General features: G+C 51.1%; 1 protein-coding gene across 3 annotated transcripts in view; it reads left to right on the forward strand.

The window, feature by feature from the left end:
- Positions 1–5,612: 5,612 nt before the first annotated feature.
- The window catches only part of Csdc2 (cold shock domain containing C2), a 14,530-nt gene continuing 7,250 nt past the window's right edge, over positions 5,613–12,892 (forward strand). Inside the window, exons 1-2 of one of the 3 annotated variants that reach the window (XM_029469383.1) lie at positions 5,613–5,691; positions 8,172–8,279. The gene's annotated coding sequence lies outside the window, so the exon portion shown is untranslated. Of the gene's footprint in view, positions 5,692–5,748; positions 6,015–8,171; positions 8,280–12,892 lie in introns of those variants that run through there. The other 2 variants (XM_029469382.1, XM_021183778.2) reach the window with 2 other exon arrangements.

Genomic DNA, 12,892 nt, shown 5'->3' on the forward strand with positions numbered 1-12,892 from the left:
GAGGCAGAGGCAGAGGCAGAGGCAGAGGCAGAGGCAGAGGCAGAGGCAGAGGCAGAGGCAGAGGCAGAGGCAGAGGCAGGGGCAGAGGCAGAGGGAGAGGGAGAGGCAGAGGCAGAGGCAGAGGCAGAGGCAGAGGCAGAGGCAGAGGCAGAGGCAGAGGCAGAGGCAGGAGGATCTTTGAGTTAGAGAACAGCCTGGTCTACAGAGTGAGTTCTAGGTCGGCCAGGGCTACAGGGAGATACCTGTCTCAAAAAACAAAAACAAAAATGTTTCCCCCAAAATCTGTCTTGGGTCAGATTGGCCATCTGCCTATGAGAGAGAGAGAGAGAGAGGGAGAGAGAGAGAGAGCGCGCGCAAACCAAAACAGCCCAGGAAAACATTATATACTTTTCTTTTCTTTTAAGATTTATTTATTATTTATATGTAAGTACACTGTAGCTGTCTTCAGACACACCAGTAGAGGGAGTCAGATCTCATTACGGATGGTTGTGAGCCACCATGTGGTTGCTGGGATTTGAACTCAGGACCTTCGGAAGAACAGTCAGTGCTCTTAACCACTGAGCCACCTCTCCAGCCCCTATCTGCTTTTCAAAGAGCTTAAAAAAAAAAAAAAAAATAGTGTATTCCCAACAGGAATGCTGTTGCTTTTCTCATCTCCTTCCCTTGGTTTTAAGTGATGCTCTAAAACTTTTGCTAAAATAGAAACTTCATCTAAAGACTCGTGTGAGTATTGGGTAAGTTTTCTGCACCTTAAGATTTTTCAATTTAGCCAGGCGATAGTGTTGCACACCTTGAATCCCAGCACTCCGGTGGCAGAGGCAAGGCCAGCCTGGTCCAGAGAGGGAGTTCCAGGACACGCAAGGCTGCAAGAGAAACCCTGTCCAGGAATACCAAAAAATAAAAATTAGGTAGCCAACTCTCCAAACCCGTTCTCTACCCTCCTCCCAGATCCCATGGTGAGCATGTGGGACACACACATAAACAGATACACATAATTTGTTTTATATGCCTAAAGAGATTGTGTCTGGCAGAATAGTACTTAGTGACAATAGTGATCAGCTGGTAGTGGGGGAGTGGAAAGGGCCATCCTAGTTTACAGGGCAGAAATGTTAGTGCAGGCTGGAGATGGGTCCCATGGCAGCAGAGATGGGTACCCAGGGGATAAGAAGCCACTTCAGATGCACTGTGAGGAAGAACAAGAATATCACGGAGACAGAGCCTGAGCTTTTCATTTTAACCCTCCAAGATAAAGTGTGACTACGTAGCCCAGGCTGCCCTCCAACTCCTGATTTTCCTACTTCCTTCCAAGTGCTAGGATGACAGGCGTGCATCATCATGCCTTTTTGGACCCTGCATTTTAACATCACCTCCAATGGCAGCTACATGACCTTGGGCAAGTCTCTTGCTTTGCTTTCATTTGGGACAGAGACTCACTAGGAATTGAAGACAGGCCTGGAACTCACTTGTGGGCAGACCATTCTGTCTTCTAACTCACATCCCGAGCGCTGGGATGACACATAGGAGCCACTACGCCTGGGCAGACAAGGTTCTTAACCTCTCTCACCTAAACTTTTGGGCGTACAGACACCACTGGGATCTGTGTGCATTGAAGGGTTAAATGGGTTGATGCCACGCTGGGCTGGACAGGGCCTGGCACTGTCTGTTGGTTGGCTATGGTGGATTTCAGGAGCGAGTGTCCAGGAGGTGTGTCCAGAGGACTTCAATGCTGTTAGGTCCTCCCCTCCCCTCTCTTGGCTGCTCCCGGGTGAGGGAAGGTTTTCCAGGAGAAGAGCTTGAATTTTCAAGCTTCTCACAAAAATAGCCTTCACAGAGAGGCCCTGGATGCAAGCAGACGAGTTCTTTGTTACTCCGCGGCTGGTGGGTGGGCGGTGTATCTCTGCTGCTCACTTCCTGAATGAACAGCTGTGGTCTCTCCGTGTGCGTGGGGTAATCACCACACTATTTCAAACCCGGGCCCTCCTCCTTCATTCACTGTGCTCCGCTGCCTGACAGCCCCGGCCTGTGTTTACCAAGTGGCAGGGTCAGAAAGGAAACCTGATGAGAAGACCTTAGCCCCAGCCTTAGCCTGGTCCACAAAGGACAAAATCCCGGACTCCACAGTCTCCCACCCTCCCGTTTCAACTCATAACACTGACTCCCCCACTCTGCCTGCTGTATTGGCTCCGACTTGTTCCTTTGATGGATCACCTCTGCCCACCTGAGCACAGGCCTTCTGCCCACAACTGCTTTCTAGGCTCAGGCAAGCCTGGGTCATCCTCGGAGCTCAGAGAGCTCCTCCTTGGCCCCTCCCTGGTCACTCAGTTCAAGGCTACTGGAAAGACAGATTAGAGCACCAATCTTGGATCCCAGGTTGGGTTGCTGGCTCTGTTGGGCCAGAATGGACTAAGAATTCTGGGACTGAGAGGGAAGAAGTGGGTCATTCCACCATGTGACACCAAGCTGTTCCCACAGGTCAATGTCTTGCCTTCCTCTGTGAGGAGAGGTTGATTCTGTGAGTTTAAGGCCAGCCTGGGCTACTTAGTGAGTTCAAGGCTAGCTCAGGTCTCTGTTCTGCTAGTCTATTACTTCTGGGCTGTAAGACAATGAAGCCCCCTGAGAGAAGAAGGAAGAGATAGAGGAGTAGAGAATTTGGGGGGTAGAGAAAATGTGGGGGAAGGTACAATAACAGTAGCACATGCTTGTGACCCCAGCATCCAGGGTATAGATGCTCAGCAGGTCACAGCTGTCCTCTAGCACAAGTTCAAACCTAGCCTGGGCTACAAGGGAGGCAGAAACTGATTAGCACACGCCTGTGACCCCAGCTCTTAAGAGGCTGAAGTAGGATGGTCACAAGGTTAAGGGCCATCTGGGCTACAATAGACAGACCTTGTCTCAAAGGAAGCTGACATTCACTTGTTTTTAAAGGAGAACAAGACAAAGAGGGAAATGGGGAAGCAAAAGAGAGAGGAAGGCTCCTCGGTGTGGTGCTCAGAACAGAACTAAAATAAAGGTAGCACTCTGGGTCTCTGTGGACACAGACGGCAGCTCTGTACTGTCTCCTGTACTGTCAGAAGCCAAGGGTGAGCATAATTGACCCAAGAAGTTCTAGGAAGGGCCATATGTGCATATCCCTAATCTCAGGACTCTGGAGGCAGAGGCAGGCACATCTGTGAGTTCAAGACCAGCCAGGTCTACAGAATGAGTTCCAGGCCAACCAAGGCTCTCTAATGTGTCCCTGTCTAAAAAATAAAACAACAACAACAACAAAAACCCCACAGCAACAACATTTCTGGGCTTGTGGGCATGTGTGGTGTTGGATCCCAACGCCCTATAACCAGGTCACTAACACAGGCAAATCCTTCTCCCTGGTGTCCTTCCTCTCCTCTCTAGTACAGTAAGGTCTACACAAATGAGCCATCTGTCCATGCATAAAAATGGTCAAAGCACCAGGTGGTGGCAGTGCAAACCTTCATTCCTACCACTCAGAAGACAGAAGCAGGCAGATCTCTGTGAGTTCGAGGCCAGCCTGGTCTACAGATTGAGTTCCATCTGAACTATTCTCATTAGGGTTTTTCCCTTACTTGTTATCGTTCTTCTCTATACCTTTACCTTTATTCCAGTGGATGTCTTTCCGAGTTTGTTTGGTTTTTTAATGATTTTTGTTTTTGTGTATCATGTTTGTGTGTCTATGTGAGAACGTGCCACATATGTGCAGGTGAGTTGGAACGCTCTGGAGCTGGAGTGGCAAGCAGTTAGGACTTGCCATACGTGGGAGCTGGGACCCATGCAGGCTCCCCGGAAAAGCAGCGTAACTACTGCGCACGGGTTTGTTTGATTTGTTTTGTTTTTAGGACACTGGGATCTTCTCATAGAGTCTAGGCTGGCCTCAAATTCGCAGCAATCTTTGACCTCCTCGGTGCTGGGATCACAGGTCTACCCCATCATGTCTAATTTTCTTTCTAATTGTTGAAAATTGTCTACTTATCTTTATTTCATGTTTCACTGGTGTGTTGCCTGAATTTATACCTGTGTGAGGGTGCTAGATCCCCTGGAACTGGAGTTACAGACAGTTGGGAGTTGCCATGTGGGTGCTAGGAATTGAACCTGGGCCCTCTGGAAGAGCAGCCAGTGCTCTTAATCATTGAGTCATCTCTCCAGCTCCTGTCATGTCTGTTTTCGTGTTTGTTTGTTTGTGTGTTTATTTGTTTGTTTGTTGAGACACTGCCTCTCTAGGTAGCCAGGTAGACTCAAACTTGAAATCTATCCGTTTCATCCTCTTGAGGGCTGGGCCCTATAGGTCTGTGCCAGCACAAAGAGCACCTCCTCACGACTCAGTAGTACTAAAGTGACACCTGGGGAAGATGTCTCTCTAAGATGAGGTTGAGGAGGGACGGGGGTGGGGGGTGGGGGTGGCAGAGAAACCCTTTGAAGAGGTTTCCTGGAGCCTGGCCCTGAGCTCATAGACAGTTGAGCCTTACCTGTCCTCTTGGGGAGCTCTGGAGTCCTAGGGATTTGCCTCAGGTCTTTTTTGTTTTGTTTTGTTTTGGAGACAGGGTTTCTCTGTGTAGCCCTGGCTGTCCTGGAACTCACTCTGTAAACCAGGCTGGCCTCGAACTCAGAAATCTGCCTGCCCCTGCCTCCTAGTGCTGGGATTAAAGGCATGTGTCACCACTGCCCGGCTTTTTCCGGTGTGTGTGTGTGTGTGTGTGTGTGTGTGTGCGCGCGCGCGCGCTGAGGTCTTAAGAGTCAAATCCAGTGCTGTCTGAAGAGACCTAAACTGCTTGGACTGAATCTGCTGAGTCAGTCCTTACTTCTAAAAGCCTCCTAGACCACATATACACACAGACACACAGACACCACTACCCCCTGTATATGTGTGTGTGAGTGTCTGTGTGTGTGTAAGAAAGAGACATACACAGAAAGACGGTCATTATTCTTTTATAGTTTTCTTCCCCTGGATTTCACAGCCCCTCCCAAAGACCTAATGTGTGCCAAAGAAATTTGAGCACATTCTTCAAATGGAGATCTCAGATGCTCTGAGGGGACAGAGTTCAGCACAGCTGCAGACTGCAGAGGGAATGGAATGTCTGGGAGTCCCTAGGAACCTGGCTTGTTCCCAGAGGGTCTCCTCTGTTCTCTGGCCTCCCTTCTCCAGAATACATCCTCCCACCCTGCAGGCCCTCCCGTTGACCATAAACACACCCTGGCACCCCTCTCACCAAGAATGCACACTGTCTGCCCCTTACTCCCCAGTAGCTACCCTGACCTGGTAGAGCAAATTATACCTTGGCCCAGCAATAAAAGCCACTTTCCAAAACAAGAAGCAGTAACGCTCAAAGTGACGCAGCTTAGCCACTCACCCAGCACTTGGCCTGGCTCACGAGGTGGTGTCTGGGCCAGAGAAGAGATGGTTTAGTGTCCCTTTAAGCTAGGAGTACAAATTCCCATCCCAGTCCCTCCCTCCAGCACATCCTGACGTCAGCAGGAGGGCGTGTGTGAGTGAGTGAGTGAGTGAGGGGCCCGAGGTGCCTCCTGCACACCACACACACACACACACACACACACACACACACACACGCCACGGAGAGTGCATTATCCAGACGTGACCCCTGCGAGCCAGCTCCACGTTCCAGAGAGATCGGGTGCTGCCCACTACAGGAGACAGTGCCTGGACCCAGCTGCCACGGCGAGGTAAGGGACTTGAAGGAAGCCCGTGATGGAAACTGTAGCGGAGGCAGGGGCGGAGGGCTGATGGTACCAAGAAAGGATGTGTGGAGTGAGGTTGGAAAGGTCGCGGTGCTACATCAGCCAGCCCAGCTCTGCTTAGAGGATGCGGGGGATGTAGAGCCCACCGCCCTTCCCTTCTCTCTCCTTGACCCTCCAGAAGAGCTGAGGCGGAGTGGCTCCCGCGCGTCTGAATGTGTGTGAATGTCTGTGTCTGGGACTCGCGTCTGGGTTGAGATGCAGGTAACAGCAGCTACCTGCCAAGCCGCAGCCTCCGGTCTGGGAACTAGGTAAGGGAAAGCCGGGACTCCTTCCAGACCCTAAAAGGCCAGTTCGGAGCACCGCTGGATTTGTCCCTGGAATCTGTTTTGAGGCCGGAGCAGAGGGGAGGAACCGCCTGGGGCAGGCAGAGGGACCCAGAGCAGCTGTCTTCCCTCACTCTATTTTTCCCTAGTGTGGCAGAGATAATTGTGTCAACTGGCTGGAGGGATGGCTCCGTGTTATTTTTGCCTTTATGCCACCCCACTGGGTCTTTGCTCTCCCCCGCATGCTGGGCTAGCTCTGACCTCCTCCTTTGCTTAGGTGCAACCCACTGTAGGACAGGGGGTGATAGACCAGCTGCCAGGCACCCCTTGCTTGCTGTGGGATGCAAGGACTCAGGTTGGCCTTGGCTGCCATCAAGCCCCTAAGTGGTCTGACCCTGGCACAAGGAGACTGAATGGAGATAAGGGACCATGCTGGCACCCACAAGGAGACAGCAGGTTCCTGCCAGGCTGCCAGGCTGCCAGGCTGCAGGCGCTTCCCAGGGAGGAGGGGGAGCAGGACTGAGAACAATAATAAATCCAGAGTGTGAACTGCTGCATCCGCTGGGGCTGGGGGAGGGGAGAAGGAAGTGTGCCTGGTAGGAGGTGGGCACCCTGTCCTCCGACAGCCTGGCACTGGCTCGCTTAGATGCCATCCAGTCAGGACCTTTCCCTGGGAAGGATGGAGTGGAGAGGTGGGGGTGGAGGGTGGGAGTGGGGGTTGGGGGGAGCTCTTTCCCAAATTCAACTCCATCCCAGAGGTCTCTGGACATGAATGCCCAGGTTCTGGGTGTCTCCTCCCATCCTTACCCCACAATGCATTTTCCCAAAACATCTATTGCCCATCCTTGTCTCTCCGGCCCCACCTTGACAAAACTAGTGCAACCAGAAGCTAGCGGCGAAGGGTCCCAGGAGGACACACCAAGTTGTCCCAGGCCTGGAGAAAGATGGCTGGACAAGGTTCGAAGATGCTTATTGGCTAGGGAGGGGGCTCCCTAGTGGCCCTCAAGGACTCACAGGGATGGATAAATGGGGGAGTAGGGATATTTGCCAGCCCATCCAAAGGCAGAGTGTCGTTCCCCCCCCACACATCCTATGTTCCCCCTCCTTGTGCAGGTGATGCCCAGCAGAGGGTGCTCTTGGACTAACTGAGCCAATCACAATCACCAGTCACAAGCCTGGTGTCCAGAACCCAGGGCCTTGTGCACAGGCAGCTTGGGGGAGATGCACAGCAAGGTGAGGGAGTGAAATCCAGGGTGTGGCCAGCACACATCCCCCTGCCTCAGATATGATAGTTACCAGGCAGAAGGTGACTTAACACCCTGGGAAACCCAGGGACTCCGAGATCACTCTGAACCTTGCCACTCGGCCACTGTGTGACTTTGGCCAGTATGATCCTCTCTCCAGAGGACCCAGAAGGGGAAGGTGGCTTGTTTAAGCTCACAGGGTCAGGCAGAAGTGGAGCTTGTTTGTGACCTGGGAACCTGGGGTCTCCTGGCTTTCCCTTCCCCCACTAATGCCAGGAAAGCCCAGAGGCCTTAATAACCAGAGCCTCAAGGCTGCCTGGGCTTGTGAGCAGGAGAGTAAAGAGCCACTTAAATAATTAATCTTTAGTATTGGCTGGGACAGCCCCCCCCCCCCACACACACACACTGGACGGAAAGGAATCAGCTTTAATTAGGTCACCTCCAGCTGCAGGGGCAGCTGATGTATATTCTAAGGCGTGTCTGGGAACCTGGGGAGGGAGGAAGCAGGCAGGTGCCACTTGTCTGGTGGTCCTAAGGTTGTTGTCACCTCCCCAGGACTCGGCATGGACAAGCCCGACATCTAGCTCTTCCACACCACCTTCCTTGTGGTCCCTGTCTTTCTATTTTTAAACTGTACCCATTCTTCCCTAGTGGCACCCCTATAATGGCACTTGGAGCTGGAACACTTTTATTGGGGGTGTTGTTTTTAAGCTTCACAGAGCTGGTGAGTAATTCACCCAAGGTCATGGTCTGAGTCAGCACAACACCAGAAATAGAACCCCGAATCCTGGCTCCCCAGTTCTTCTACAGATCTGTATATCGTTCTCCAGGGGAGGCCGGTAGTGGGAGGTTTTGTTCAGAGAACTGAGGGTTTTCTCTCCTTGCCTTGGCTACACAGCCCTCTTCCAGACCTCTCCAGGGCTCAAGAGGGCTGCCAGACCAGGCGGGTGACCTCAGCGAGTCTCCTCAACCCCCTTGGGCCTCAGTTTACTCTTCTGAAGAATGGGTATGTTGGTGATAATTACTGTTTAGAGTTCTTATGAGGCACAAATGGGCCTGACAGGTGGTTAAGCTCAAAGAGGGTGGCAGGGACTTGCCAAATGAAGACTGGCCAGCGAGTCAGTCTCATACTCCACAGCAGATGGGGACCTTGTTAGTCCAAGGCTGTCTTCCCTGTGTATATTGCCCTGGTGTTTGCCACTCCGTTTATTTTGGTTGTATGTGTGTGTGTGTTGATTTTGTAGAACAGGGTTGGGAATCACCTCCTTGGTTAGCCCGTGCGGGTATTTTGATAATCTCAGGGGTGAGTTGAACTGGCTGGCCTTCATGGGTCATCTGGACCCTGATGATTTATGTGTCTAGAGTTAGAGGTGAGGCCCAGAGAATGGCAGCTCCTTATCCAAGGTCACAGTGTGCTGCTGCTGGAGCCGCTTGCTTTCATGGAGGTACCCACATTTAAAGGGGTTCTCTTTGACAGGATAAACACTTGTAACCCCGCCCCTCTTTTTTCTTGTCTTTTGGTTTGTTTTTGTTTTTGGAGACAGGGTTTCTCTGTGTAGTCCTGGCTGTCCAGGAACTCACTCTGTAGACCAGGCTGGCCTTGAACTCACCGAGCTCTGCCTGCTTCTGCCTCCTGAGTGCTGGGATTAAAGGCATGTACCACCACCACCACCACTACCCAGGTATACCCCATTTTTTTTAGGAGAGAGGATCTGAGAATTGGAGCCAAGTCCCAGCTGGCTCTGGTCACCTATTACCGGGACTGACTCACAGTCCTGAGTGCTGTGGTCCCATGACACTGTATCACACCTTGGGTTATCTCCAAACAATTTTGGTGTTTTGGCTTTGCCTGGCCCTACCACTGTCTGTCAGTTTGGCTTACATGCAGGGAAGGGTAGGCCAGAGCCACTGTGCGTGGCTGAGTTCTGGGTTTCACACTGCCTCCCCTGCTTGTATGAGGGTCTGCGTGTTATCTCCAGAACCACAGAAACAGGGTGCGATGTGATTCTCACCTATAATCCAGCGCTCAGGTGGTGGAGGCAGGAGTTGAGGAGTTTAAGGCTATAACTGGCTACTTGAGACTTGCCTCAGTCTCCTGCCCACATCCCCCACCGCAACCGCAGTCTCCACCCCCAGTAAATAAACAAATGCAAAACAAAAGCAAGAAACCTGAAAGGCCTTTTTGCATAGCGCTGGCAGCCAAACAGGGAAAGCCTTGGTTCTCTCTGTTCTTCCCTGCATCAATATTCTGAAAACAGGGTCTGAGCTGGAGCCCTGCTCTATATTTTCTTGTTCTCATCTCCCTGGGCTCTCTGTGTCATAACCTTTCCAGCTCCAGTCCCTCTCTGGTCCTAGAGAGAATCTAATCCTGGCCAAGAAATAATAGTAACTGGGAACATCGTTATTGTTGGTCTAGCCTGCAACCCCAGTATTCAGAGGAGGGGGTCAGAAACTCATCCTTGACCATCTGACTACATGTTCATTGCTGGAGCAATGGCTCACCCATTGAGAGTCTGCCTCCAAGCACACACATCAGGTGGTTTAGGATCACCTGTGATTCTAGCACCGGGGGATCTGATGCCCTCTCCTGGCCAATGTGGGTACTACACACATATGTGCATATTAAAAAGATCACACTAAATGGATAGACAAGTAAAGAAAACTTAAATACTGTATTTTTATTTAGCTAGTTGGTTTTGGTTTTTCAAGACAAGGTTTCTCTGGGCAGCCCTGCCTGTTCTGGAAGTGGGTCTGTAGACCAGGCTAGTCTCAAAGGCAAAGAGATCTGCCTGCCTCTGCCTCCTGAGTGCTGGTATTAAAGGTGTGTGCCACCGGAGAGGTTAAGAGCACTGACTGTTGCCGGACGTGGTGGCGCACACCTTTGATCCCAGCACTTGGGAGGCAGAGGCAGGCGAATTTCTGAGTTCGAGACCTTCTTCTAGAGGTCCTGAGTTCAATTTCCAGCAACTACATGGTGGTGGCTCACAAACATCTGTAATGGAAGCTGATGCCCTCTTCTGCTGTGTCTGAAGACAGCTACAGTGTGCTCGTGTAAATAAAATAAATAAACCTTTAAAAGAAAAGAAAAAAAAAAAAGGTGTGTGCCACCAACTGCCAGACTCAAAAAAGTTAAAAATCTTAAGAAAACAAATTCAAAACTCGTTTAAAGCCAGCTTGGATTACATTTGAACTATATATAACATTGAAATAATAGTACCTGGGAACAAAAGAAAAGGGGAGGGGCACTGGACAAGTGGCTCAAAGATTAAGAATGGTTACTTCTCTTCCAGAGGACCTGAGTTCCTTTTCCAGCTCCCATGTTGTATGGCTCACCACTGCCTATAACTGCATCTCTGTGGGCATCTGCATTCCTACATGTCTCATGCACAAACACATATATACGTGTAGTTAAAAATAATAAAATAAATCTTAAATAAAAAAAAATGTAACAGCAGCCAGGCATTGTGGAGCAGGCCTGTAATCCTGGGATGTGGGGGTCTGAGGCAGAGGGATTGAAAACTCTAGTCCAGTTAGGGTTACAAAGGAAGTTTAGGGACAGCTTGTATAGCAAGACTCTGACACCCCACCCCCCACCCCATTCCAAGTAAAAAGCCACAGCACTGGGGAGATAGCTCAGTGAGCCTATAGCCAGTGCTCGCAAGCATGGGGCCTGAGCTTGATCCCCGACACCCATGTAACTGCCAGGCCCATGAGATCCTCTGTAATCCAGCACTGGAGGGTGGAGGCAGAGGGATTCCTGAAGTTCACCGGTCAGCCAAGCTAGCCTGTCTGTGAGCTCTGGGCTGAGAGAGCAAGACTCTGTTTTGAAGGATAAAGTGGAGAAGATTAGAGAAAGACATTTAACATGAGCCCTTGGCCTCCACACTCCCCACCCCCACCCCCACCCCCACCCCCAACCGCGCGCACACACACTCATATGCAAGAAAACAAACCAAAAAACTAAAAACAAACAAACAAATAAACAAAAATGACTGTGTCCATACCAATGCAGGATCTGATAGAAGCCTCCTGACCTACCACTTCGAAGTCTCAGGCTCAGTCTGTCCTGGTTAGATTCTGTCTAAGCCTCTCTCTTCTCTCTCTCTCTCTCTCTCTCTCTCTCTCTCTCTCTCTCTCTCTCTCTCTCTCTCATTTTTGTCTGTACAGTAGGGTAATAACACTAACCTTTAAGGGATGCTGCAGGAATTGAGCCCAGAAAAAGGAGCTGTGGGGTAGGGAAGAGCAGCGGGTGAAGGAGGGAGGAGACTAGAGGGGGGACTGGTCCAGTCGGGAACAAGTCATGTGTGTATGGAGCTGAGCCCCGGGACTGCAGCACTGCCTGGCTCAGCCACATTCACACACTTCCACCCTCCATGAACCCTTGAGGAAGGAGGACCTCTTGTCCCCGTTCAGCGCCCTAGCTGGGGAAGATGAGATGAGGCCAGGCCTGCTTGAGACACTTCCAGATGTAGAAACTGCCTGTAGCCAGCCCCTGCCCTCCTTACCTAGGATGAAGAGTACAGGGAAGGGCTGCCCCTTCTGTGGCTCCCTAGGTCCGCCCCTGCCCCTGAGTCACTTTCAGAGCTCACCCAGGTGTGACCTCTTCCCGCTAGCAGCTTAGCTTGTGGCCCACCTCACCCCTTTCCCCCCTCCCCTCAGCCCCTATCACCTGGCTGGTGGGGCAGCCCCTGTGTCTCCTTGGTAACCACTGTGGCCCCTCCCCTCTCGCCCCCTGACTGACACTAGGCCTTAGGATACTTAGGATACTGCAGTATGGAGGTTCAATGGCCCTGGTTCCCAGGGAAAGAAGAGGCAAGGACGCAAGGACTGGAACCAGCGCTTCCCAGGCTGGATCACCCCGGGGACTTTGGTGCCAGCCTTATCTTTGGCAACAGTTTTATTGAGATGCAAGTCACATATGTTTGGGATCCCTGGTGGAGCTCCGTGGTAGAGAATTTGTCTAGCTGGCTACCATGCCTAGCACCAGGAAAAAAAAATCACTCTTCCGCCAGCTCCTCTCTCTCTCTCTTCCTTTTAAAGATTTATGTATGTGAGTACACTGTTGCTCTTTTCAGACACACCAGAAGAGGGCATCAGATCCCATTACAGATGGTTGTGAGCCGCCATGTGGTTGTTGGCATTTGAACTCAGGACCTTTGGAAGAGCAGTCAGTGCTCTTACCGGCTGAGCCATCTCACCAGCTCCTTCCTTCCTTTCTTATTATTTCTTTAAGGTTTGAGTTTTGTTTGAGACTGTGTTTTTCTCTGTAGCCCAGACTGGCTTTGAGCTTACAATCTCCTGGAACTTCTGTCTCAGCCTCAGGAGTGCCAGGGTTACAGGTGAGCTGCCAAACTCCCCTGAATCTTCTGGTTTGGTTGTTTTCCTGTCAAGGGGCACAGAGTATGGTATGGGAAAGCATTCTCTAAGCAAATGTGAGGCCTTGGTTCTATGAGAGAGCACTGCAGAGGGTGGGTGGGATGTGGGATACATCTCAGTGGTGGAGCCTTGTCCTGGCATGGGTGAGGCCCTGGGTTCAATCTAGAGTACTGGGGAGGGAGAAAGAGTAGGTGAACCATCCTGGTGAATATAGTAAGGTCTTCTCTCAAAAAAAAAAAAAAA

The sequence above is a fragment of the Mus caroli genome, chromosome 15, assembly GCF_900094665.2.
Source record: "Mus caroli chromosome 15, CAROLI_EIJ_v1.1, whole genome shotgun sequence".
Classification (NCBI taxonomy): domain Eukaryota; kingdom Metazoa; phylum Chordata; class Mammalia; order Rodentia; family Muridae; genus Mus; species Mus caroli.